Source organism: Pollicipes pollicipes, unplaced genomic scaffold (genome assembly GCF_011947565.3).
Source record: "Pollicipes pollicipes isolate AB1234 unplaced genomic scaffold, Ppol_2.1 Scaffold_4002;HRSCAF=4701_pilon_pilon_pilon, whole genome shotgun sequence".
Taxonomy (NCBI): domain Eukaryota; kingdom Metazoa; phylum Arthropoda; class Thecostraca; order Pollicipedomorpha; family Pollicipedidae; genus Pollicipes; species Pollicipes pollicipes.
This window is the reverse complement of record NW_023596420.1, coordinates 43,951,291-43,978,853: the sequence shown is the minus strand read 5'-3', so window position 1 is coordinate 43,978,853 and position 27,563 is coordinate 43,951,291. Positions and strand designations below refer to the sequence as shown.

Here is a 27,563-nt window from a genome sequence, read left to right as displayed (position 1 = left end):
TAGCTGATCGATCAACCTGCACGTGAACTCACTTGGGTCAACATTTTAGGTCGCTAGGTCATGACCCTGTTGTCAAATAAGGTTAAACAAGGTCAAACTGCGGATTGGTGTCTCATGCGCCCCAGAACTCCTTATGCAACTGCCGTGAAACTAGATATCGGCTCTAAGCAAAAGGTCATTGAGACCCGTGACCTTGTTTAGCCTTGATAAGCTCAAGGTGACCGAACACGGGTGTAGGAACAGGGGGGGGGGACAGGGGGCCATGCCCCCCACTTTTCAAAGTGGAGGACAGCAATGTTAACTGCCCCCCCCCCCCCCCTCCACTTTTCAGATTAAGGTTGCATTTGGCTTACTTTTGCACTACCTTAAACATACATGTCAATTTTCCTAGTTCACCAGACATCTTCCTCAAGATGAGTCATCTTTTTCGTTTGCTCATTGGCCATCGCTTAGTGTTACAGCCGCGAGGTCGACATCGCACGGACTGGAGACTGCAACGCCGGGCGTTGAGGCTGTTGCTATGACTTGCGAGCGCGTATGTGCAAGACCATATTACGTAGTTTTCTTATCAGTCATCAGTTCTGACAGGATCTTGAGCAATTTAAAACAAACATGGGTTAGCCATGCTAACAAAAATTAGCAACGCCATTTCATTTACAATCCACGGTCAGGGAGAACTCAATATCTCTGAAGAACACAGAAAAACATGGAACTGGAGCCTGTGTGACAATTATTGGACTAACTGCAGTGATCAGGGATGCTGTTGTGTCAAGTAATGGTTCCTGTGCTAATCCGAGGCTAGCTGCGCGGGTCAGAAGACCTCCCGTGTCAGGGATGGGAACAATGTGATATGTCATATCCTTCTAATGGCCTCCGGATCGACCAGAGATCCCGCCCCGTGTCACCAGAATGATAGCCAGAAGATACTTCGCGATGGGACGGAATGGCCCTTCAGCCCGTTGACCGGAAACGGTTATGTACCCCTGGTGTTCTACTCAAGAGGTCCCTTGCCCGGAAGGAAATAATGGGTCTCATTATTGTTGAAAAGGGTGGGTCGAAATGAGCTTAAAGAAAACAAGCAATGTCATGTCATGTTTGGCTGACAACGTTCATTTTCTCGGAATGTATTACTTGAAACAAATTACATCAAAAGGTGTACTTGAACATGAACTTGAACATGTCCGCCCGCAACCTCGAGAGCATGGGCAAGGATGGTCTGGGTTACAACTTCCGTTAAACCGAAAAGTTTCGGCCACTGCAAGTGCCACCAGACGGCGGGCACCGTGTTTATCTGTCTTCTGGATAGATAAGTAGCTGCAAAAACACGCAAAATAAGATTCTACCTTCACTCTTCCAGTTCAACCACCAGATTCCAGCCCCGCTTCGCGGTGCTTTAAGGGCCAATCCTTTCTTTTCATCAGTCTAAAAATTGCACACATGAAATATGCGCTCAGGCTGGCTTCTTAATGTAAGATCTGATGTCATGAATCATTTAAGGATACTATTTCAGAAGCGTCGTCATTTTCGTCCACCCGTTAGCCACAACTTAATATTAACTACTAGGCCGACACTGCGCGGCCTACGGAGACTGCAATGCCTGGGGTCGAGGCTTGTGTTTCTGAGATTTTCGAGTGCTGCATGCTCAAAATTGCATCACATGACTTGTGTTACTAGTTGATTTAAGTGTTTAAAGGCAGTCATTTCAGAAGTGTCATCATTTTCGTCCACCGGTGAGCCACGGCTAAGGGTAAGCTACTGGGCTAACGCTCAACGGATTATGGAGACTGCAACGTCCGATGTCGGGTTTTTGTTGCTAAGATTGGCAGGCGGGCATGTTCAAAAACACGTAAATAAATTGCATCACCTAATCGATTCTGACTTAATGGTGAACATTTTCAGACAAGCATGGTTTGGCCATGTTAATGCACATTGTTGGCCACTCGATCTGCAATACAATTTTCCTCTATAAATTTGGATCAAACATATCGATCTACAATCTACCTTCCGGATTTCCTCAATGTCTGTAAAACCCAGATAAAAAATGTCTTACGAAGCTTCTGAGTTTTATCGGTTTAGAAAGAGTCAACTAACCACTGTAAGTTAAGAGCGCTGGTGATTTATTATATGCAGTCGTTCAAGCACCTGATCTCTGCAGTTTATTGACCTCAAAATACAAACAGAGCTCACGGAGCTCCTGGTTTTTGTTCTGGTCACAAGGTAAAAATAGCAATATACCGAAGAAAACCGTGCCACTTGTTAAGAAGTCAAGCTATATCCAGGGATTTGGGGGGAATCACCATAAACTGGGTTTTTGTCATCCTTGTGTTCCCCTTTGGCAAGACCCTGGCTACGCCCCCGCCTACACACAAAAGCAGATCAAGTCGTATGCGTTGCATGATGAGCGACGAAGTGTCCATTAGGCCAATGCATACCTAAGGCAGACAGCTTCCCGGAGGCTATTTTTCTGCGACGGTGTAGTGTAAGGGAAGATAATTCGGAAAAAGATGCTGCTGCAGGTGTCCAACACATGTTTCGTACACCATGTAGTAGTAAAGCTGATCCAAAAGTATGCAACAAAGCAGCCATACGGTCAGTTCACAGTTAGTCATGCGGGAGAGATCCGGACCAGGGCAGTGGCCACCGACGGCGGACAGGAGCAGGGACCCGATAAGGAACATATGACAGATGGGTTCTTGATGGCTTAGCTTGGTTCTTATAAGAGAATCTCCGGTCTTATGGATTTTGTCACATGGTTTTTGGAAGTTTCACGATCCTGAATTTGTTTCCGCCTAAAATGCTGCTACGAGTCTTATCTCTTGAATAGCAGCCAGCGAAATGAAGGCGCATGAAAAATCTGTCGCACTGTGAGCCATCGATCCACTTTCAAAATTCTCACCAGCCTATATCCAGGCCGTATTTTGGCATCTACACTGTGGAGGCAGATGCTTCCCAATGACCCAAAATGCCTAACCGCTCGTGGAATTTCGGCTTGGCAAGAAAAACAATGTTAAAATGGAAGAATAATCTTGGGAAGCTGGATAGCCTTATTTGCCAAATGACAGATGAGCCGAATAGGCAAGATTGTGCACCAGTGAGAAACAGCTCTAGATGCATATCTAGCATACCATCCATGACATTTAAATAAAGAGCGATAACAATCTCCATCCTGCCCCCCACCCCGGCCATTGGGCTCGCTTTCCAGAAAAAGTTGCTTAAGTACACCCTGAGCTTGCCCCCCACACACTTTTCGAAACGTTTCTACGCCTATGTGACCGAATGCCTACGAGATCGCTCCTATTTTGCTTTTCTAATAAGGGTCAGAAATCATCCTAGGTGGTATGTTCCGAAAAGCAAAATTTTGGCATTGGTCATTTTAATTCAGTGACCTACTAGGACTGTAAAAAGTCTATAAAACATGTCTGTAGCGGTCCCTGTCTTTAATAAAATCGAAATCAGCACCAGACTACTCAATAAAACAAAGCTACCGAGCAAAAAAGCAGGTTAATTTTGACCTTCCTTTGACCTTTGAACTTGGCTCTAGGTCAATGATATGGGTTGTAATTCTAAATTCAATTGTTTTTTCCCTAAGAAAGTGTTTCAGTCATGCATGGCTGCGTCTAGCACTCCGTTGTTGCATCGCATTTAACGATTCCCCAGAAATACCTTTTGCTGACAGCCATGGCCTGGCTTTGACCTGCCATAGCTCAGCAACTTTAAAAAGAACATCTAAGGTTTCTGTATTAAAAGATCTGCTCCTGTAGGTATGGAATATTTGGCGCGGCTACGTTGCGCCATTCGGAAGCCACTTTGGAATTAACCTCTGCGGGGGTCGATTTGACCCCCGCCCACCTGAGCTCGTGTTAATGGATCCCCACATCATAAATATGTGTGGAAACACGGCTGTAGCATTTCGTGTTGCTACAATACATGATCGCGCACATTAAAGGATGTTAATTAAAAAGTTGGATTTTCAAGAAATTTTGACGTTTCACGTGGTCTAATAAGGTCGATTATTGGCCTCATACCATGCAACTTATCGCCGACCGCTAAATGTTCTTTAGGCCCATGCACTGTCTTTCCGCATGGGCTTTCTTTCTTAGTTTAGAGATTCCCACGGGTCACATTGACCCCCCCCCTCTTTTCAGTCCGCACTGTGAAAAAACAGCGAAGTAGAGCGGGGGTTAAACGCCCCGCAGCTCGGCGCCAGCTCTTCCCAGTCCTGTTTCGGACACGCAGCCGTTTCAGTGCCAAACGTAAGCCTACACTAGTGCCAAACGCGCGCCCACTCCAGTGCTGGACACGCCGCCCTCCCCTCCCCCCGCGCCGGACATGCAGCCTCTCTAGTGCCAGACACGCGACAGCTTCAGTGCCGAAAGTGCGCCTACCCCAGCACGGGTCTCTCCCGTGTCCAGCACTACAGTGGGCTTACGTTTGGCGCTGGAGCGGCCGCGTGTCCGAAACAGTGCTGAGAGAAGCTGACATCGGGCTGTGAAGCGTTTAACCCTCGTCCTGACTCGCCGTTTTTCATAGTGTGGACTGAATGGCGAGGGAGAGGGGGAGGGTTGATGCGACCCCCAGGAATTTCCAAACTACGAACGAAAGATCCACGCGGAAAAGCCTGGTGCTTGATCTTGTGCTAAATACTAAACAATGTCGTAATGTAACGAAATAGTCGCGGCAAAATAATAACGAAATAGTCGCTCGAAACTTAGAAACAATCGAGCAATCTTATTAAGTACTAACAAGCATTCTCGCTGTGCCGTTGCACATTGCTGCTTGGATATTCGCACTCGAAAAACGAACATCGTGAATGGGTGTTTTCTACCGATGGCAGGTAGGTCTTCGGAGCATAGTGATTCTTGGAGTAGGTCTTTTGGGCATAGGTCTTCCGGCAGTACGTCTGTCGGGCTGCTCCCCGGGGAGTGAACGATCCAGCAGTTTGGTTAAGTCAGCCTACACAACCGTGGCGCAGTCGGGTAAGTGACAGCGACCATCGTTTATAAACACGCTGACGAAGGACCACCTTTGTTGAGGTGGAGAGGCATCGACATGGATTGAACATTAAGGTACAACTTATTGACTAAATATGCGAAGTGCGGCATTTCGCGAAACATCTACAAGAATTTCTTAAGCTACTTAAATGAACTAAAATCAATCTGGGCAAACACGACATGCTAGCTGCAACATCTGACAGCCTGCGGGGCTCCGCGCGCGGCTCTATTGGCCAGTTTCACCTGTTTCACAGGCCAGTTTCACCTGTTTCACAGGCCAGTTTCGTCTGTTTCACAGGCCAGTTTCGCCAATCTGAGAATTACATAGATAAGACAGCACTATTAGCCTTATTCCTCGGAGAAAAACTGGGAGAATGAAGACATAGTTCGGTTGATATTTCGGCAACATGCCTTTATCGAAACAATAGCAGAAGTCGAGGACTTCTGCTACTGTTTCGATAGAGGGATGTTGCCAAAATATCCATTCTTTGACCTTGATTCGGTCCATCAAAGCCTAATCTTTTAGACGAGCTGGTTGGTTTTATCGTCTCGCTCCCCTACGTCGGTTATCTCCGTTGACAAAAAAGCTGCCCCGATTTTTGCCAACAGGGAAGCATAGTTTCAAAGCAATGTTTGCATGTGTATTTTGCCTGAGGATTTTCTTTTTCTCTTATCTCACGAAATACTCGGAACCGTAGAAGTTTGTTCCACCTCTGGCAGGAAGTGCCTTCTTCTTCATTGGCTGCTCCTGAAAAAATTTCGTGTGTGTGAGTGCCTCCTTTCTCTAAGACAAACAAAGGGTTGACTTAGATTTTAGACGAAGGCGATATGCCAAGAAAATGTAACCGGTAATGCTCTGTTGCTTGCACCTCTGTAGTTTAACTATTGTCCCACTTGTTTGCTTTAATATGTTTCGCTACTTGGCATTGCGACATAAATCAGATTGTCTCGCCGCTTGGTATTGCGACACAAGTCAAATGACAATAGTCCTGCAGTCCACGTCCACTGAAATCCTGCTCGGTCGTTTTCCGAGAATGCTTCCCCAATCCCGACGGTGACTTGATACTGGGATCTTCCACAGTTCCTCCGATTAAGTGTTCTGGTCTATCCGATGGCAGGACACAATCAGCTACCGGGAAAACACGTCATCACCATCGGCTCTACAAGCAGCGGGATGCAACAACCGGGCGAGCTCATGTCGACGTAAGAGCGGGAAATAACACACGCCAGGTATATGTGGGTCTGGTGTGAGTGATCTCGGCATCAGTTGCTACAAACAGATCCTTCCGAGCTGAGTGAAGGCTGCAGTGTGATCCCAACCCATCAAAGCTTCAAAACGGGTCGGCGAGCGTGATGGACCTGACCGCAGTGAAACGGTAAGTGAAGTCGTTCAGTAACGGGATCCGATCGAATATCATTGATTTTTTGTTGATTACTGTGCGGACTGGCTGCATAGGAATGGTGCGATGATAGCCAACCATTGTGGTTAGATTATGTTCTAAAATACGTGGTAGCTAACGATCTTCGGTATGAGCCATTCAGCAGATACACATCGCTAGAACATGCATTTGCGCAGGCTGAAAGCTATCACCATTTCGACCTTCTGAAAATTGTTTTCCCCTCCTTCAGTCGTGTTTTACTATCCTATGATAGGGTACTTATTTCCGACCTTGTACGAGACATGTCTGCTGCTTTGTGCTATGAGTCGTAGAGAATGTAAAGCGCATGATAATAGGTAATAGGTTTAAGATACTATATGCTTTTTTAATCCAATTTCTTCCTGAAGCGCGCACGAAGGTCTGCTTCCAAGGCATGCCTTGCATGCCTTGAAACTTGTCAAAGCATGCATTGACATGTTTCGTGACACAAACAAATCACAAGCGTTAGGAAGTTGCAACTTTTTCGCGTTCAACCCTAATGCAGTGTACGAACATATGGTGACAGTGCATGGTACTTGCCTTCCAGTGAGCGTAAGGCCCAAAATGGTCGCGCAGTCGATACGACCATGAACACCGAATATTATCGTCATGCTTCCCAAAACATAGGGTCAGTGGTCAAGCCAACACGTCGTCGAATTTTTGCATTGCATCGTTAGTCATGATCGTAGGAACACGAAAGATATTTAACTCGTCAAGAAGTTGAGTATTATTTTCATGTCTAATGCAACTATCTTGCAACTTTTGGCAAAGCGTGTCAATTAAGGCAGTCTACATGCCGCAAGACTGGTGCATATGAGTGGTAATTATGTCACATTCTGTCAGAGCTGCATTCCCGACCCATTCCGTAAGTCCCTCAGCACAAGGCATCAACTCCTTACCTGTTTCATGACCATGTGCAGAGTCGGTCTGCAAGTGGCACTGATCTTGTCGACGGCCTCGGGACCTCCCTCTCCGCTGCGAGTGCCCGTGTCCGAGTGTCCGCCGGACACCCCGGACAGTGCGCGTGTCTTCATCGCCACCAACGAGAGTTGCACCGACTTCTACATGTGCTCCCACGGCGTGCCGTACAAGCTCACCTGTCCGGGTGAGCTGTACTTCATCGTCGTCACCGGCCAGTGCGACTACAAACAAACGCAAACTGCACGGTGCCGTCAGCACCAACGCGGTCGCCGGACTCGACGACCTCAAAGCCCGTTCCCACTGGGCTTCAACGGCTTGTGCTCGCTGAGCTCATTGGTACTAAATCTCAGTAGGAGCTAGTAGAGAATGAGTGGGGTTCTACAGGGGTCGGTGTTGAGTCCCTTGCTCTTTACGATTTGTTGAATGATGTGGGGGTAGGATTGGGGAGTAAGGTGCTTAAATTTACTGACGACATTAGATTGGTAGGGGTGTCGAAAAATGCAGAACAGGTGAAACTTGACTGAGAGCAACCAGCGAACTGGGCTTCTGTGTGACCAATGTCATTTAATTATGATAAGTGTAGGGTGATGTATATGGGTAGTTCAGGCAGTGATGGCATTAGCTATAAAATGGGAGGCCGAGAGTTGAACCAGATCGGAGACGAAGAAGACCAAAGGGTTACAATTTCCAGAGAATTGAAGGCTGAGAAGCAATGTGGGGCTGCTAGGAGCAAGGCACTTGAGATGTTGGGAGTTATTAACGGGAATGTTCATTACAAGAGTAGGAATGCTGTCAACAAGTTGTGGTTAGCTTGCGTCAGACCTCACCTAGAGTATTGTGCATAGGCTTGGTCCCATACTTCCAAAAATATAAACATAGGCTGGGGGGAGTGCAGCGAAAAGCGACTAGAATGTGAAGTGGGTTTGGCGACTTAAAATATAATGATGGGCTCAAGATCTCGGATTTGTGCTCACTGATATCGTTAACTAATAGAGAGGATCTAATAAAGGTATTCAGGATTATGGAAAGGATAGACAAGGTAGATTTACAAGGAGCACTGGAAATTAGGCCGAGACCTAGAGGAAACGAGCTTCAATTAGCAAAAGGCAGAAGTAGAACTATGAAGAGGCAGATGTCATTTCGTTGGAGAGAAGTGAATCATCGGAACGGACCGCCGAACGAAGTTGTGGGAAGTTCCTTACCAGCAACATTTAAAAATCGTTTGGACGGGTTCTATCGGGCTATCGGGCTAAGGATTTCATAAAGGGTGCTGACAGTGTAGTGGTTAACGCGTTTGCTTTGATCACTGCGCGTCTGGGAAACCAGAAGAACGGGGTTCGATTCCCCGCGGTGCTCGCCCTTCCTGCCCGGGTGAGAGGCAGGCAGCACCATATAACCCCAGCAGCTGGATGCGTCGTTAAACCCTAATAACAATGCATTTAAAATTGTGACCAGCCTATATTTAGGTCGTATTTAGACATCTACTTTGTGGGCCGTCTCCTCAGTGATTCAAAATGCCTCCCCGCAGGTAGAATTTCGCCTGTCAGGGAAAAAAGCATTGAAATGGACGAATAATCGTGAGAAGCAGGATAGCCTTATTTGCCGAATGACATAGATAAGTTCAATTAACAAGATGGTGCGCGAGCGAAAAACAGCTGTAGATGCATATCTAACATAGCAACAATTACATTCAAAAATTCCCAAATCTGTTATCTGAATTAATACGCGCCCGGGCGCCCGTTTGGTAGCCTTCGCTCGGGTGAGGGGTAAATTTCACTCTCCCATGATATCTCAGGAACTAGGAGAGCTAAAGACAAATTCACAGGGTGTATTGGCCTGCATGTGAACTCACTTAGGTCAAAGTTCCTAGGTTGTAACCTTCGGGTCAAATGCGAACAAACAAGATCAAACTCCAGATTGGTCTCCAAGCGCCCCCGACACTAGATACCTTGTCTAAGCAAAATATCACATACCCATTTAAGGTATGCGAGCTTGTTTGACCTTTCGAAGGTCATAGTGACTGAATTATATGAGAGTACTGTGAGTTTTCCATTTGAATGAGACAATTATAACGCTAGGCAGTATGTTCGTAACAAAAAATATTTACCTGGCTTATTTTACGTCATTGACCTATTCTGAACTTTAAAAAGTTCATGGAAGATGTAAAATGCGGGTCCTGTTTTTAATAAATTCGAAATAAGCACCAAAAACTACCTGATAGAGCAGACCCACCGGAAAAAAACAGGTTGGTTTTCACCTTGGTCTGGCCGTCATACCTGACCCTAGGGCAATGAAATCTGCTCATTCATTTGCTGTGTTACCTAAAAAAGTATCTCAGAGATGTATCGCTCCGTTTAATACTCCGTTGTTGCACCAGATTAAGCCGGGGGCGGATCCAGGATGCCGTCAAGGCGGGGAGCACGCAACAATGTAGGACCCCCTGGAGTTTGGAGCCCCCTCCAAAAAGATATCCTTGAATTTCGGTCATTGCATCTTAAAACGAGCATGTAATATATATATATATATATATATATATATATATATGCATTTACTTATTCGTTTATTTAATAAATACGGAAACCCACCTTACTATGCACAGCCACATAAAGCTAGGCGTTCTACGCATGCATACAAATAGAGCTCACTCATTTGTACAAATCATGTTAAATGCTGTGATTTTTAGGTTAAGTGTTTCGGAGCAACAGGTAAAATAAACTTGAGCTGACTGATGACAACCATGAAAACCAAGTATGGGCTTAATTCTGAGCTTGTGTGTTTACGACTAAACGACTGAGCGATGTAATCAGCTGATAGCTGATGGCTAATGCAGAATTTTTCCTTTGCTTTAAACAGGTACGATGTATTGTAGTATTCAGAACATGTAAAGAACGTGATGCTCTAGTATAATAAGTGCCACACGCTCAATAGCCCATGAAAATGACACAGACGACGTCGGCGGCATGTCAAATTACGTTCGGCAATTGCGCGTAAAAAATCATCGGCATATATTCGACTGATGCTCTAAGGCGAAGGCACCAAGATCAATAGCAACATAACTTTTGCGATCATGGGTGCTGCAGGAGGCCAACAAAGTGGCTCCCGTCAACAGGCACAGGGTCCTCAGAGCAAGCAAAAAAGAGCACAAGACCAATGTGGTGGGCCCCTAAACGAACGGTAGTGCCTCGGCAGGCTGACATATAAGGCCCCGACCATAGCACAGGACCCTCCGAGCAAAGGGGGATTATCAAATACCGTGAATTAATACCCCTGTGCGATCTGAGTGCACGGGCAGGTTAGCAACACGAGCCTCGATATGAGTGAAGAGTCCTCCGCAAATGAGACCAAAGGGGGAGGGGGAGCCCTCGATCAAAGTAGAGGGCCCCTGAGCATCGAGTGTCTCCGTGCCTTATCCTATAGAAGAGCCCCAGCCCCAGCACAAGGCTCTCCAAGCAAGTGGAAAGAACCCGATACTTACATGGAGAGCCCCTGAGCAACTGAGTGTGCCGACATATGGGGCCTCGGAAAAAGTGCGTTGAGCCTTTCGGGCGAATGGGACGAATCCGTGGAGGAAAACCTGACCGATTGACAGTTTTCAGGCATGGAGGCAGATAGCATTCCAACAGCACATTGGGCCCTACGAGAAAAAAACAAGGAGATCAAGGGCAACGCGGAAAGCTCCTTAGCGATCAGACTGACCCGGCAAGTGGACGTACAAAACCAAGCAACCAACATCGTAATGCCTCTAGACAGCGTAGTGAGCCCCAAAATCTCCCTCAAGCAACACTTTCGCAATAAGCAAAGAAAGAACTTCGTTTGCTTATGATCCCTTTACTTTTGCTGGCAATGGTTCTTGTTTGTCTGTAGGCCCAAAGGCGCCCAGTTTTGTTGTGTTTTTGTTGTAAGAAAACTGCGTCCGTCTGGCCGGTTACGCGCCCTTTCGGAGCCTTTAGGTCCCCCCGACGTGGTCCATGGGGCATGATCTTGTGCCTCCCCCTCACGACCCTCCGCATCCGCCACCGGTCCGGGCAGCTGAATAGATGGGGCCCGCTAAGAACATAGGGCCATCAATTCTTATAAAAAATACTCAAGACGCAATGTGTAGGGCTCTAAGCGATCGAGCGCGCCCGAGCAGATTAACATATAGGGCCCCCGTCAAGAGTGTAGGGCCCTCCATTCAAATAGGAAGTATTCAAGACCCAATGCGGAGGAACCCCGAATCATCCAGTGTGTCAGAACAGATTAACACAGGGCTCCGTCAAGAGCATAGGACCCTCCATTCAAATAGGAAGTACCCAAGACCCAATGTAGAGGGCCCGCGAATGATCGAGTGTGCCCGAGCAGGTTAACAAATAGGGCCCCCAACAAGAGCGTAGGGCCCTCCATTCAAGTAAGAAGTACCTAAAACCCAGTGCGGAAGGCCCCCAAAAGATGAAGTATACTCGAGCAGATTATTAGGTGGCCCAGACAGGAGTGTGAGGACCTAAATTAAAACGCCAAGACCCAATACATAGGGCTCCCCGAACAATCCAGAATGGTCGAAACGGCAAACAGATGGGTTTCCCGATAAGTGCGTGGGGCCCTTCGTTCAGATAGGAAGTACCCAAGAGACAATGTGGAGGGCCCCCAGATTTTCGAGTGTGTCCGAGCAGGTTAATAGATGGGGTCCCGGCAAGAGCGCAGGGCCTTCTGTTCAAATATGAAGTACCCACTACACGATGTAGAAGGCCCCAAATAATCGAGTGCGCCAGAGCAGGTTAACAGACAGGGCCCCGAAAAGAGGGGAGGACACTCAATTAAAAAAGGAAGTACCCAAAACCAGATGCACGGGTCTCCTACGATCGAACGGACCCAAACACCTTATCAGAAGGGGCCCCGACAGGAGCATAAGGCCCTCCATTAAAATACGAAGTCCTCAAAACCCGGTGCGGGATACCCCGAGAGATGGAGTGTACCCGAACAGGTTATGAAATGACCCCGATAGAAGCAGAGGGCCTTAAATGCAAACACCAAGAACCAATGTGCAGGGACCTCCGAGCAATCCAGTATGGCCGAGAAGGCGAACAGAGGGGGCCTCCGACAAGTGCGTAGGGCCCCATTCAAGTAGTACGTGCCCAAGACCCAATGTAGACGGCCCCCGAACGATCGAATGTGCCCGAGCAGGTTATCAGATACACCCGCCCACAAGAGCGTAGCCCCTCCCCCCCCCCCCCCCCCAGTCAGAAAATAAGTACCAGGATTCAGTTATTGAGGGTCCCGAACGACTGAGCGTGTTCAAGCAGGCTAGCAGATGGGCCCCAGACGAGTGTGTAAGGCCCTAAGTAGGTGACAGAGAATTGGAAACTCCCTAGACCAATGTGGAGGGCCCATGAGCATATCTCAAATGTGTCAGTAGGTTAACAGAGACCCACGCAAAGGGCCCCTGAGCAACCGAGAATTCCCCGCTAGGCTAAGATATGGAACCACGGCTATACCTCACAGAGGCTTTCTGGCGAATGGAAAGAACCCGTGAAGGGGACCGTGATTGTCAAGAGTGCCCCGGCACGCTTACAGGAAGGGCCCACGACAGCGCAGGGCGATCCGAGCAAATGCAAAGAAATGAAGGGCAACGCGGAATGTTTTTTAACGATCTTTAACGAACGGTCTTTCTGCAAGTGGCCATATAGGTCCCCCGGAAACAGCATTAGCCCATAGGCAGCGTATTGGGGCTTAAAATTTCCAGTTCATAACTCTTCCAATTATCGAATAATTTTTGACTTTTCATAGGCCCTTCACTTTCGCCCATAACTGTTCTTAGTGGCCTGGAGGTCCCGAGATACCTAGTTTTGTTGCGTTTTGTGTTAAAAAAAAACTACACCTGTTCGACCGTCTATAGGCCCTCTCGGAGCCAATGGACCCCCTCGGTGCCCAGGGGGGGGGGAGGCATGGGCCCTTGACCCCCCTCTGGATTCGTCCTTGGATTGAGCGATTCTCTGGAAATCGACCTTGCTGAATTCATGATCTGATTTTGACCCGCCGTAGGTCAGCGACCTTTCACGATGCATCTACAATCTTTGTACAAAATGACCCGCTGTACATTTGCCTACAGCTATGCAACATTTGGCATGTCCTCGCCGCGCCGTTCAGAAATCATTCCGGAAAAACCTTCGCGGGAGGCCAAATATTTGCCCCCCCTCCTCGAGCGCGCGTTACAAGCAAACAATAGCCTCTTTCTGTAACCCCCAACCCCACCCCGGTCACTGAGCTTGAGCTTGTCCCAGAAAAAATTAACCCTGAGCCTCGCTTCCCACTTTTTAAACGTTCATACGCGTATGTATGATTCTATCGATGTGAGGTAACTTTATCGTGGTAAAAACAGTAAAAACTGGGCATATAGGCTCCTTAGTGAAAATATACGTGAAAACGTACTTTCTTTACGTACTACTACTACTTTATGTTCTACTACGTTCTACTTTACGTTCTACTACGTACTTTCTTTCTTCAAGAGTGTTCTTAGAATAGGAGGGGAGTCCCCCATCCGATGATGGACAGAAACGAGCCCACCTCCCCCGCTCCAGAACGCTGGCGCCGCCCTTGGCTATGTCATGAAACATTGTTTGCCGTGACAATTACAGTAATGCTATGCACTCGAAAACTGCGTTGAAGCCTATTATGTACGTCTTTTCTAATTTCTCTGGTGGACCTCATGCTCTACCCGGCCCTTAGCTTCCCACTTGTGATTTAAGGCAATCAACACATTTTCTCCACTTCACTAGTAGGCAAAAACTGCGCGCCGGATACATCAGATGCCGAAATAATTAGTCTTGTTTACATACCAAGATAAATGGCTGTCAGATTGGAACGATAGTGTGCCAGTGATGATGACCTCGGTTATTCCCTTGGTCGTGCGTTAGCTATTATCAAAATCGTCCTACAAAAGCGTCTTATTCGCTCGAAACGAGGTGGAGTCTGCAAGTCGTGTTGCATTGGTGTCGAACGAATTATCAGCTCCATCGAGCAAATGTCTGTCTCTGGACAATGGTAAGTCTAATCTAGGCTGTGCTTCAGAGATGATCTCCTTCAACATGCAATAAAATGTTCTTAGGTTGTCTTGCTGTTTGATGATCTGTTGACGATGTTATTAATAATTATTGTGCAGCCAATGCTAGCAGGCATACACAAGTGGGTAATCACTGTGGATATGGGTTAGAGCATTGCATCTTTATTGGTGGGCGGGGGGGGGGGGGGGGGGGCGGAGGAGGTGGCGTGAGCCCATGAACCAAACCCATCTTATTCCCCAGACACATTTCTTGGGAAATTTTTCCTACTTTATTCTGTGGATGTGATTTAAACTCAATAGAAGAGAAAGGTTTTTAGGTCCTGGTCTTTTAGTATCATGAGTTCAATATTCTTATTTGTGCAAAAACAGCCTTCAGTAAACTAGGAGGTATAGTACTGACTGAGCAGTGTTGTGGTGCTTAACAATAGTTATTTTGACAGTCCTCAATATTTCAACCCGTGCACATCCTAAGAGTTTATCTCTTGAGGATGAGCACAGGATGGCAGGTGGGTGTTAGTATCTGTTTGAAAAATGTGATGCAGCAATTTTTCATCTTGCTTTAGTTCAAGACAATATTATGTACATGACTGACACTATATATGCCCACAAATGATGCTGCCTGCCCCCTAGGAGTCTGGGGAAGGCAGATATTTTAAGGAGCTCTTGGTCTTGTTCCAGAAGTACTAGCCTCTGAGGCTAGGAAATATATTTTATGCAATGGTGTGGTGACATTGCTCCTGGATTATATAAAATGATTGTTGGAGGTACAAAAATATCATGCTGAAGGGGTTCCCAGACCTTAATTTCAGGGGACCATGGTTTATGTTTTCAAGAGGAATTTCTGCATCTTTGAGCCTGACAAAATTCCAGATCAACTTCTTCACTGTTTGGCAAAGTGGCACCACAAACCCGCATCTCAGGATGTCATAGTTATTTTCCAGAGATGCCTAATTTCAGGGGTGCAGTAAAGGGCCTCAAAACATTCATTTTGTAGACACCAAATTCCAGGGTGCACCATAATGCTTGTACCTCCCCATGAACAAAATCCAGAGTCAGGTGTTGAGGTTTGCCCACGTGGCGAGTCATCCCTAAAACTTATCAATTTTGGGTACTGTAACCTTTATTTTTTAGAGGTGTCAAGCCCAAATGAGTCCTTTAAAACCCCAGCATTTTGGTTTCTAAGGGCCGCTGAAATCAGGGACAGCACAATTTTTGTGCTTTCCGCCCTGTCAAATTCCTTGGTCGCCCTCTTCCGCGAAGGCGTCGAAAGGCGTCACATGGGGCATGGTGGCCTGTCTTTTTTATTGGTGCCCAATTCCAGGAAAGCACTGCAAAGGGCTTCACAATTTCATCTCAAGTCGCGTCAAATTCCCGGGGCACACAATTCCTCTGACATCTACTCTGACTCTGACAATAATTTAAGGGAGCCACCATCGGTGACACAGGGACACGTAACCGGGCTGAGGTCCTTAGATACCGAGGGGCTCTTTGGGCCCCGAGAGGCTGACAATCAAGGGTCCGAAATATAATCCAATCGGAAAGTCCGAAGGGCTGGCCGAGGGACGTACGGATGGACCTGAGAGAAAGCTTACCCCTCTAAAGGCAGTCGAAGGACCTCTTGTACTGATTGGGGGTCCCTGAATCTGAGAGTTGCTATGTCAGTTAGTTGGCGGAGACCACCGATGCTAAATAGTCTGTCCTTGGCCGGTCTGGATCCTGGGGTCCCTTCCTCAAGAAGGGACAGGGCCGGGGCCTGCAAATGTAAACCAAAAACCTCTAGCATTGGTCAGACCCCCAAAACAGTGAAGGGTCCCTGTGCTTACCAGAGGTTCACAAACTACAATGTCTCCGAAGTATTGTTGTCTGTATTCTGCATTGGCAGTGAGCCCCAAGTCGGCCAGGGACACACTGGCTTAATAGGGACCGGAGCGGAACCCCTGTCAAAAGGCCTCTTACGTGTTTCCGGCCCCTCTTGACATTGCAAGGAGACATGAGAAAGGACAATGCAAGTGTTCTCACTCACAATAAGACAGTGGCCTGTACCAGTCAGAGCTTCCAATGAAGGTTCCTCCACACCGTTTCAACCAAGGCCGATATGCCGCATTGGTGTCTCGTTGCCAGTGACTGAACCCCCTGCGCCGGTAAGGGCTCCTTTTGCGCCAGAGACGGGTCCTGTGTCGATCCTGTGTCAGATGCCCAGGGTAGAGGGCTTGCCGCACCAGGGATGGGACCGGTGTTTGCTGTGTATGTATGTTTGTATTCACGCCGTAGCACATTCCAATGTATCATGCATTCTATAACAGATAAAATACACATTTGGCTATAACTGTGCTACGTCATGCCTTAAGCGTCCCTGGGTACAGAAGCGCTGATTCATTTAACAAAAGGCACGCACATCTTACATCAATTATAAATGCGTGTGCACGACCCAATGGCATGTAAAAATTTTGACTTCACTGTGGCAGCAAAGCATGAGTGGTTATGAGCCCTCACACAGTGTGGCAGGAGTCTGTAGTGGACCGGAGCCCGATCAATAAACTACCGTTTGCCGCTGTTCTGACGCGCCGTAGGTAGCCTGATGTTGCGTGACTGGCGGTCGCGTCCTCCTGTCGTGTCGACGTTTGTGCTGATTGTATTTGCTAATGCTGATGGTTGTCCCGTTATGATGATCTTATGAAGAACGGCCATGTTTTGGTAACATGCGAGCCGTCTCACATTCAAGGCTGAGTTTTGGCGTATCAGGTCGGAAATAGGGTCAAACTTCCGACGGCCTGACGTTACTCTCGTGCAAACAATTAGAATTGACTGGAGCTGTTTCAAGTTGATCTGGTTTGCGCTGCCGCACACAGACGTGCAGCAGCGAACAATGGAGATAACCGAACTCTGTACTATGCGCCCATACGCTCACTGGGAAGACTATGTCTTTTTGAGACGGGACCACAAGCAGGTAATTGCAACGTACGTCCGTGCTGACAATGTGCGCCGAGAAGGTATGCGATCAGACGAATGTCAACCCAGGGCCGTGCCGCCGTCCTCCACGCCCTGTGTCCCTCTGAGGGCCTCGTCTGGCAGCTAAGTCCGGTGGGTCAATTTTCGGTGATTTTGGCGGGATTAGGCTCCCTGCTGCCTTTTGTAACAGCAGGGGCCCGTGTTACCCGCGATGCCCCTCTCTGCCCATGACCTGCTGCGCCCCAGGCCGCATTTCAGGTCAGCGCAGACAATGGGAACGGTTCGTCACCCCGTTGGCCCGCGTTTGTTTTAAATTTTGAACTCGGATGAAGTTCAGAAGCAATACACACTTAACATCGGACGATGCCTTCAGTCGTATCCGCTACCGTTAAGCAGATAGAAATGTGGGTGACTCAGCAGCACCAGCAGTGAAAATGTTCGTGATCGGACAAATGCAAATTTTCAGGGCAGGACTGAAGGGGGAGCAAAGTAAAGTTTGACGATACGCACATGCGCAACCGATTATGGGCACACAAAAACTTGATGCGCTAATGCTTTAACGTTGCGAAAACAAGCTATTCGCCGAAATGATAATTTTGATTTACACTTTAACGGCTAACGCATGGAAATCTGAACAAGGAACCCGCACATATTTTTAGTTAGTGACAGGCCATTCAAGTCACTGAGGCGTCATGGCGTGATGGCGAAATAGCCGAGTGGCTAGTGCCTTTGGCTCTCACGCGGGGCCCGTGTTCGAAACTCGGCTGTGCCATAACCCCTGATCGCTCATGCGGCTCCTGCTGCCCCCGGCGCGCCACAAAAGGGTGCGCGTTGACGTGCGTCGCGTCTCCCTTTTATGATAGCATCATCCCAGGCAGCAGAAACTGCGCTCCCCGATGTTTTTTTTTTACCTTCGAATTGAAGATATTTTCACGTGCCGGTGGCACAGTATGCCTATTATCCCTCGGTTTTTGAATTTGTGGAACTGACATTGTATTTGCGTCGCTGGAGTCACATTCCTCAGTTAGCATTTAGACAGTTTTCGTTCTATTTAGGGGCGGATCCAGGATTTTGTCAAGGGGGAGAAGCACGCAACATTGTGGGCCCCTAGAGCCTAGCCCTCCGCCCCGAAAAATAGTACTTGCATAACGGCCATTCAATTTTAAGATTCTGAGTGGACTGTTTTGTTTTTCACAGAAACCGTTCTTACAGTGTGCAGATCTAGAAAATTGGCCGTGCTATACGTATGCACATTTGTGGAGCGTATTCATTTTCTCCAGATCATTAAAAAATGACAAATTTAGCTAAAGTTAGCTGCTCATTGCACTTAAAGTAAAGCACGAAAATGATCTCTAGCTTCTTGACATATGGCCGGCTGGTCGATGTGATCATGATGCGGAGGTTTTGTTTTATATGTTATGATGGAGTACGCAATGTCCTAACATTTAACTGCCATGAGAACCTGATGAACCAGCATAAAGGTGTCACAAATTCAGTAACTACTGGAAATGTCACATACGACGTCGGCGGCATGTAAAATTATGTTCGACACTTGCACGTAAAAAGTCATCGGCGCATATCCGACTGCTGCTCTAAGGCTAAGGCACCAAGGCCAAAAGGAACGGAACCTGAGCTTTCACGGATGCCGCGGCAGGCCAACAAGGAGGCCTCCGTCAACACGTAGAGGGTCCTCAGGGCCGACGAGAAGCACCCAAGACAGACGTGGTGGGCCCCTGAACGATCGGGAGTGCCCCGAAAGGCTGACATACAGGACCCCGGCCGGAGCACAGGTTCCTCTTAGCAAAAGGGAATTATCGAAGACCAATGTGCATGAATTGATGCCTCTGTGCCGTCAAGAGTGCCCGGGCGGGCTACCAGAAAGGGCCCCGGTAGGAGTGAATGGTCCCCCACAAGCTAGATCGAACGGTAAGAGCTTTAGATCAATGTAGGAGGCCCCTGGGGACTGAGTGGCTCGGCGCCTCACGTTATATGGGCTTCAGCAACAGCACGAGGCCGTCCGAGCGACTGGAGAGAGCCCGGTGCTAATTTGAAGAGCTTGTGAGCAATTGAGTGAACCCCGTCATCTGGGGTCCCGGTAAAAACGTCTAGAGACTAGAGACTGTCCCTTTCCCTTTCCTTTCCCTTTTGTCCCTGAACGATCAATAGTGCCAAGGCATGAGCAGGTGGCGTCCCAACAGCAGCGTAGGGCCTGACAAGAAAGCGTAATGAGGCTTTGAAACCGTCATCACCCTATCAATCAGTGAAGAATAATTTTTGTCTGCTCATGGGTCCTTCAGTTCTGCTTAGTTTCCTTTCCTGCTTCGCTTCACACTTTCGCTTGCGACTGTTGTTGGTCGTCGTCAAGCCAAATGACGTCCAATGTGGTTACGTTTTGTGTAGAAAAAACTACGTCTGTTCGGTCGGCTATGGGTCCTTTTGGAGCCCATGGGACCCTTCGGGGCCCACGGGGGGATGACCCCGTGCCTCCCGCTCTGGATCTGCTCTTGGTACTCCGTCAATATACTTGAAACCTACAGCACATTGTTTCCTCGTCAATGACGCAAAACAGGTCGTATATATCACGGAGCTGGGCGTAGACGTTTTACTGCATGAAAGCACATCGTGTCGAGTCTACGAATTTCATTAGCTTCGCCGCTTTCTGCCACCGCCACCAACAGTTCAGTATTCTTTTCATGACACGACAGTTGTATGTATTCTTGTGACATGACAGTAACGTGGCGTTGCGATTGGCTGTGTGGTTGGAAAACGGCTGATTCTGTATCCGTCACCGATTCTGTGTGGAGGTGAGCACAGGCCTGGCGCTCACGCCAAACATCACATGACTTTGGAGCTCTGATATGACTTAAGAGCCATGTAGCCCCATGCAGCACGTCAGCATGGATGAACGCGTTTTGCAGGTGTTCGGAGGACGGATCGAGCCAGTGCTTCGGCCGATGGTGGGCGTCTCGGCCCTGGACCCCCTCCGACCAGGATCGGCTGTGGCGAGAGCGCCGCAACGCCAACCTGCTGGGCGCCGTCCAGCGCATGGGCGACCGGGCTGCCATGATGGCGGCGCACACAGACCACCTGCGAGCTGTCCAGGTGAGACTGGCGACGGCAGCGCGCTACGTGCGCTGTGATGTGCCATAAACCAGGCGGCACACACAGACCACCTGCGAGCTATCCAGGTGAGACTGGCAACGGCAGCACGCTGTTTGGGCTGTCATGTGCCATAAACCAGGTGGCGCACACAGACCACCTGCGAGCTGTCCAGGCGAGACTGGCAACGGCAGCACGCTGTTTGGGCTGTCATGTGCCATAAACCAGGCGGCACACACAGACCACCTGCGAGATGTCCAGGTGAGACTGGCGACGGCAGCGCGCTACGTGCGCTGTGATGTGCCATAAACCAGGCGGCACACACAGACCAGTTGATCGAGGCTCCCTGCTCTCTTACGATGAAAGGAAACATGAAAACTTATGATGAGTGTTTGCATTGAGGCCATGTTAGGGTCGTGTGCCGGTCGGGGCCCCCAGTCCCGAACGCCACCCCCCCCCCCCCCAACCTAATTCCAGCTTGGACTCGTCAAGCCAAACTTGAGTCCATGTGTCGATTATTGGACTACCTGCGGCGATCAGGGATACTGGTACGTCAATGAGGGCTCCTGCGTCAATGCGGGGTCAACTGTGCGGGTCAGAAGGCCTCCCGCGTCAGCGAGGGTACCAATGTGATATTATGCATCCCTTTAAGGGCCTCCGGATCGGCCAGGGTACCCCCGCCCCATGTCGCCAGAAGAGTGGCGGCCGGAAGACACCCCGCAATGGAACGGAATTGCCCTTCTACCCTTGACCGGGAACAATAATGCGCCCCCTAGTGTTCTTCTCAAGGGGCCCCTTCCCCCGGAAAGAATAGGGGGTATCATCGATGTTGAATAGGGTGGGTCGGAATGAGATTTTTAAAAAATGAACGAGATCCATGCCATTTTCGCCTGAGAACGTTCATTTTCTAGCAGAAACGACTAGTGAAACAATTACAATCGAAAGTTGTGAGCCTGCGCGCCCGCAGTTTCGGGAGCAAGGACAGCGATAGCCTGGGCTGCAGCTTCCGTAAAGCCGAACAGCATTGGCCACTGGCAAGTAACACCAGGCCGTGAGCGCCGTGCGCATGAGAACGACTGTCGTAAAAATAATGGTTCAGAATGTCTTTCAAATCGAATTTTACTGTTCAAAAGGTAAGACTGGGCGTGTTGTTTTTCACAACTTCTAGGCCGTTCTCTGGGCAGTAACAATTCACAGGCAGCACGAAAATAGAGACACGTCCTTTCCTCTTCCAGTCCATCACCAGATTCCGGCATCACTTCGCGGTTGCTGTAAAAGGCATTTAATTTTTATCAGTATGAAAATCGCACTGGTGAAATATAGGTCCGGAATACTTTCTAACTATAAGATTTAATGCCCACGTTCAAAGGTGCGTCTCAGATTGTGTCATCATTTTCGTCCACCCGTTGGTCACAGAATAGCGGTAGCAGAGTAGCCGACGCCGCGCGGCCTACGGAGACCGCAATGTCTGGCGTCAAAGGCTCGTGTTGCTAGGATTTGCTAGCGCATGCTCAGAACGACGTTACATAATTTGTATCACTAATCTGGTATGACTGAGTGTTGAACATCTTTAGTCAAGTAGGCCCTTGCCGTGTTGGTACAAATTGAAGATCAATTCTACTAACAACCTGCGTTCGTGGAGTCCTGGAAATCTCTGTACAACACAGATACAGATTGTTACAAAGCCCCAAGCTCTATCGATCGCGAAAGAGCTCCTCGGACCATTGTTAAGTGAAAGCCCCCGGTGGTTTATTTCATGGGGTCGTTTAGCACAATTTTAAGTTTATCCGACTACGAAATTCAGGTAGAATTGATCTCGCGGTAGCCTTCTTGTCGTCTATTCCAGGCATAGAAAGGTGAATTAAAATGCTTAAAAAAGGTCAAAGCTGGCCACATAAAAAATGTGTCGTCATTAACAACTAGTCCATATGAAGCGCCTTTTTCGAGGTGGCCTTTCTAAAGCCAATAGATTAGCATTCTTTGTCGATTAATGATTAACAATAACAAGACTAACATTTTATAGCCGATACAAACAGGTAACAAGAACTCGACTGGTATCCCGGCCGGCAAGAACGCTCTTAATAATTTTTTCAGACCGTTATGTAATATTTTTGTAAATGCAAAAGCATGTTAAGTATTGAAGCACCTTACTCAAGACGCCAGGAACCCTGGTTTCATAAAAAACAGAATTACATTTCGGCGAAGACGATCACAGAATACATCACAACACACTGCATATGACATGTGATTACATTTCACACCACGCAACTGAAGATTCGCTTTCCCTTGTTTCCACATTCGGGTGGTCATGCCTATAAGTACAGAAGTGGCCGCAGTGCTACGTGGGGAGTCTTCTCAAACTCCTTCGAGTGCTGGCGTTCAGGTCAGCTCCAAGGTCAGTGACCGGCCAGCTCAAAAAGTAGCATGTACGCTTCGCAGTTGTTGACGCGGCACATGCGGAATGGGCTGGACCTCTGGGGTCGCACCCGTGCCCGGCTCCCAAACAGGGAGGTGCACAGTGTGCCGCGCGGTGGCCCGGGTGCGCCACGCCAGAAGGGCTGTGTTACGCCGTACAGTTTGTGAATTCAGTCTCCCGATACGGCAGAGTGATACCTCCCGGTCTCCCGATACGATAGGTCCAGAAGGCGGGGAAGTTCACAGTGCTGTTGAGCTTATGCATGTTCTGCTCTGGCTGCAGTAATAACCGTCCCAGGTGGCACTACAAGGATGCGTGGGAGCCTCTGAATCTTGAAGTTTTGGAGCACTTTTGGCGCTTCTGGCACATGGAGCACGTGGGTTTTCTCTTCCATCAAGCATCGCCACCTTAGTAAAAATGCCAAAGCAGCTATGCACGCGCACAGGAGCCGTCATGGACGGAATCGGCAGGCTCAGGCTCCAGAAAGGTTCAAACGTCATGGACGTATGCCCGCACACTGCATTGCAGCGTGGACGTGAGCTGTACGACAAACAGGTTGACGAGCTTTAGTTCTTCAGCGACATGAAAACGCTTCCAAGCCTCCAGCGGATGCTGGCTAGCACTGGAGCTGTCGTCGATGTGAGAAGTGGAAACGACTGCTCTAGAGAACACAATTCCTCTGCTTACTAAATAGGCTCCTCAGTCGTCATTGTGTCTTGCGTAGCATCGACTGAGAGTCAATTGATGGCCGTTACGGTCTTGAAATCGTGCTCACGCCCGTCAGATAGGAACTAATCGACCATTGTGTTTTTCTCTCGATCTTGATCGCCGCATGGCTAATGGACTGGTAGATTTGAATGACGTCATCATGGCGTCATGAGTGGCAAGGTAACTTTGAAATAATCTCTCCGAAATGCTCTGCATGTTCGCGGGCGTGCTGCTCCTTAAACTGGAGGGGGTTCGGTCTTAGGAAGGGCGGGGCTGTTAAACTGCACCGAAAGGCCTTCAGATGGCTATTTTAGTTCAAAACCCCATACGAATGTACTCGCTGGTCTTCGACAGTGTCTTAGTTTCACATCTCGTAGATATACCTTGTGGGGTGTCCGTTTAATCGAATTTTTTTCGATCGGTTTTGAATTGTTTGTTCAGCTGAGAGGTGATATTTTGTCGGACTGTTTATAATATCCTGTGACGTCTCAATCCCCGAAATAAATTCCCTTGCGTGCTGGCGCTCCTCTAATGCCAAGTATTTACTTGGCTTTTCACCGAAGTCGTGCCACATGTCGCTGGACCGCAACAGCACACCATTTAGCTTTATTTGCCTGCATTATTGCACAGTAACGTCCTTTACTCAGCCAGACTGGTCGCCAAAATCACATCTTCATTTTGGCCGAACAGATATTCAACGCCGCCATTTATTTGTCTGGCTAGCTTTCTCTCTTGTTCGTCTCGAGTACTTTTTTTAGAACACCGCACACGAAAATTAGTCTTGCTGTAATATTCATGAGAACTTTAACGAACAGCTTACCAGATATAACGAACTCAGCATGTTATCAGTTAAGAACTCTTCAGCATGTAAGGGAACTGAGTACTGCTGGACATTTGACAGATTTCATTCTGAAGTAAATCAACATATGCACCGTCTTCACAGAAATATTTTTAGCGTGAAAAGACCCCCCCCCCCTCCATCTCGTGGGTAGCTCTGTTAACGTAGTTCTAATGTTATCAGATGGTCCTGTTCCATACTCGGCTCGTATGCCTGCATCAAGAGCGTCCCCTCCAAGTCATCGGAACACAAGAAGTCGAGGCGTGCATGTTTGCAGCAGTCTTCCGATTAGTCACGAATCCTACAGACGCCGCCACATACATCAGCCTTCCGTTCACAGACAATACTCTATCAAGGAAGGTGCCTTCAGCGATTAAAGCGTCAGGTTTGCCACGACGCGCTACCTGGGAGAGAGTTAAAGCATTAGCTGCACAACTGACCGCCTCAGCGCTCGGCCCACCACTCTGCCAGCCGGGAAATGGCCATGCCAGTCGTGCATCGCGCGGTTCTTGGGAAGTGTCGCGCAAAAAAATGTCGTGTTCCTCGTTGCCTTCCACCTATGCAATCGCCAACCGCCCCCCCCCCCCCCCCGCCCCTTACACCCACATTGGCGAGACAGAATGTAGCGTCCGGGAACGCTTTAACGAGCACACACGAGATAAAAAAACGACCAGAAACACTCCATTCGGCATCCACTCTGCTGAGGCACATCATACGGAAAATCGCCGACACAAGGTCGCTTTTTATAAAACATGCATCCTGCGGGTATGTACAATGCACTGTTAGATGTAATTGCGGCTCGGGAGCATTGCGTGATGCTCTTTAATGTTGTATTGCGCGACGTTTGTTGTCTGAATCCATTGCTTGCATTTTGTGCGTATGCTGAAGAATGCCCGCGTTTGAAATATGCATATGCATATATTTTATGTATATTGTGTACATATGCATGTGCATATGTAAATATATTATATAATATTAGATATATATATATATCTATGTATATATTTATATTTATATTGTGTGTGTAAATATATGTATGTGTCATCTCCATCTCTCTGTCTACTGTCCTCATCTCTCTCTATCTCTCTCTCTTTCTCTCTGTCTATATCTCTCTCTCTCTCTCTCTCTCCGCTCTCTCTCTACATCCTCTCTCTCTCCTGTGTTGCTCCGCCTCTTAATTCTATCAGACCATGAGGCTGGATTGGTGTAATACATTTTACTTTCCTATGCAGAGGGTAACGACACATTTTTGACGTCAGTACTTAAATTTTCACCACACTTAAATTGGAAATATTCCGCGATTCCTCTTTCGTCTGTAACAAGTTGTTCCCTCCTTACAAGCGACGCCACGAAGGACTCGTCTATCACCTGCTATACGCTACCGGCCAATGGCTGGACAGCTACACATTCCGGTCATTGGCTGACGGACAGTCAAAAGTCTCAGTTAGTGAAACCGCTCCAGAGGCAGGCGAACGATCTAAAGGTTAGGCACTCTCACGGCAGCATGAATATTTCCAAGCGCTCGGGTCCATTACCGTCGATAGGTTCACGTAAGTTTATCAATGACCAGTGAACTTTCGGTGACCGCAGACGATCGCCATTTCACACATTCGACTAATTCTCTGCAGCCCGCAACAAGTCATCGCTTCAAACAGATTAATGCTCGTGCGGTTCACCAAATGTTAGTCCAATTAATGTTATCCCGGCAAAACGAATGGTATGGCGGAGGTGATGGATCAAGTCATGTTTTGACATGTGGACATATAATCGATCATATTGCGGCCGTTTACTGCAATTGTAAGCACCAGTAGATATTATCGAACACCCCGCGAACTGGAAAAAGCCATTGCGATCTAATGTCGAAGGCCATAGCATATGAAATACCTAGACGTTGTTTAGGTGTTTGTCACCATTACATGTGAGCTGATGTTGCTGCGTTGTTTCAGCATTGCAGATAGGCGTGGCCGTGGTTCCCTGGCGACTGACCTGGAGATCGCCTCCGGCATGGAGGAATCCCGAACCCTGGTAAAACCTGCTCCTCGGAGCCGGGTTATGCTTATGTAACACAATTTGACGGGTCGGCTGAAAATAAGTTTCCTGTGTTTAGCCTGTAGTTGTGTCTGATTTTACTGCATGTTTCGCTTTCTGGCGAATAGCTCTTGTTTCTTGGCGTTGGTATTTTGCTTCAAATGTATTCGTCCAAGTAAATGTCACTGTTTTCAGTCATTTCAATATCATTGTGTGAATACCTGTGTTTTTAAGTCATACAAGGATGGAGAAACCACGATAGCTCAGTAGTCCACTGCGTTCAAGTGCATCATCATATTCTGAGAATGGGGCGAGGTGAGAGGGGGGGGGGGGGGGGGGGGGTCCGTGCGATGCATCTCAGGTTTCCAAGCTGCATGAAAACAAATTGATGACCGATTTCTCTCGTGATTGCGACTCGGACAGGGACTGACTGCGGCTACCCTTGTAATCGCTTATCAAGTAAACCGACCGTGGTGCATTATCTGTTGAGTTTGGACACCGACTGGTAGCGGCGTCTTCTGCATCGATTCCTGCCGAGGCCCACTTTGCCCTGAGCTGACTGGACGGGAGTACGCAGCTCCTCCACGCGGCCTGCTGTCAGTGACCGCCGCTGGCGCCTGGTGTGTCGGCCGCGACCCTTGACGCCCGGCTCTGCTCCAGGCGCGGATCGCTGTCGGCTGAGCCCGGCCCCTCCGCGACCGGAGGGGCGGAGGCGATCGGCGCCCGGCCGGGGACAGAGAACGGAGCGACGCCGGCGGCCGGCGCCGGCCGCTGGCGTCGGCTCAAGGCGACCCTGAGTCCGCCAGTCGTCACTGCTCTCGCTCACCCAACGGTCCTCGCTCAAGCTGTCCACCTCGGAGGAGATGCTGTTGGAGCAGGCGCTGGACACGGTGGGCGTCCACCCCGCTCCATGGGGCTCGGTCGGCAGCCGGGGGACAGGAATTGTCAAGTGCCGTACCTCTGTTTCGGAGGACAAAAACAAAATTTGGAAGACCAAGTTATATTGCGTACGATTTACGTTCCATTATCATTGCGGAACGTTAGTGAATTTCAGTCAGGCGGTTTCGGTCAGCAATTTCTGTTTCTGCTCCTGACTGACCAAACAACAGCCGTGGGCCACGCTCTGTGAGGTGACGTCACTCCCCGTGTGCCGCCGAGG

General features: G+C 48.5%; 1 long non-coding RNA gene across 1 annotated transcript; it reads left to right on the top strand.

Moving 5' to 3' along the window:
• The first annotated feature begins 14,153 nt into the window (after window positions 1-14,153).
• LOC119093132 (uncharacterized) lies at window positions 14,154-25,755 on the top strand. The gene is made up of 3 exons (XR_005093602.1): window positions 14,154-14,347; window positions 20,234-20,417; window positions 25,718-25,755. It is a non-coding gene; the product is annotated as an uncharacterized LOC119093132 (long non-coding RNA).
• The last annotated feature ends 1,808 nt before the right edge of the window (window positions 25,756-27,563 follow it).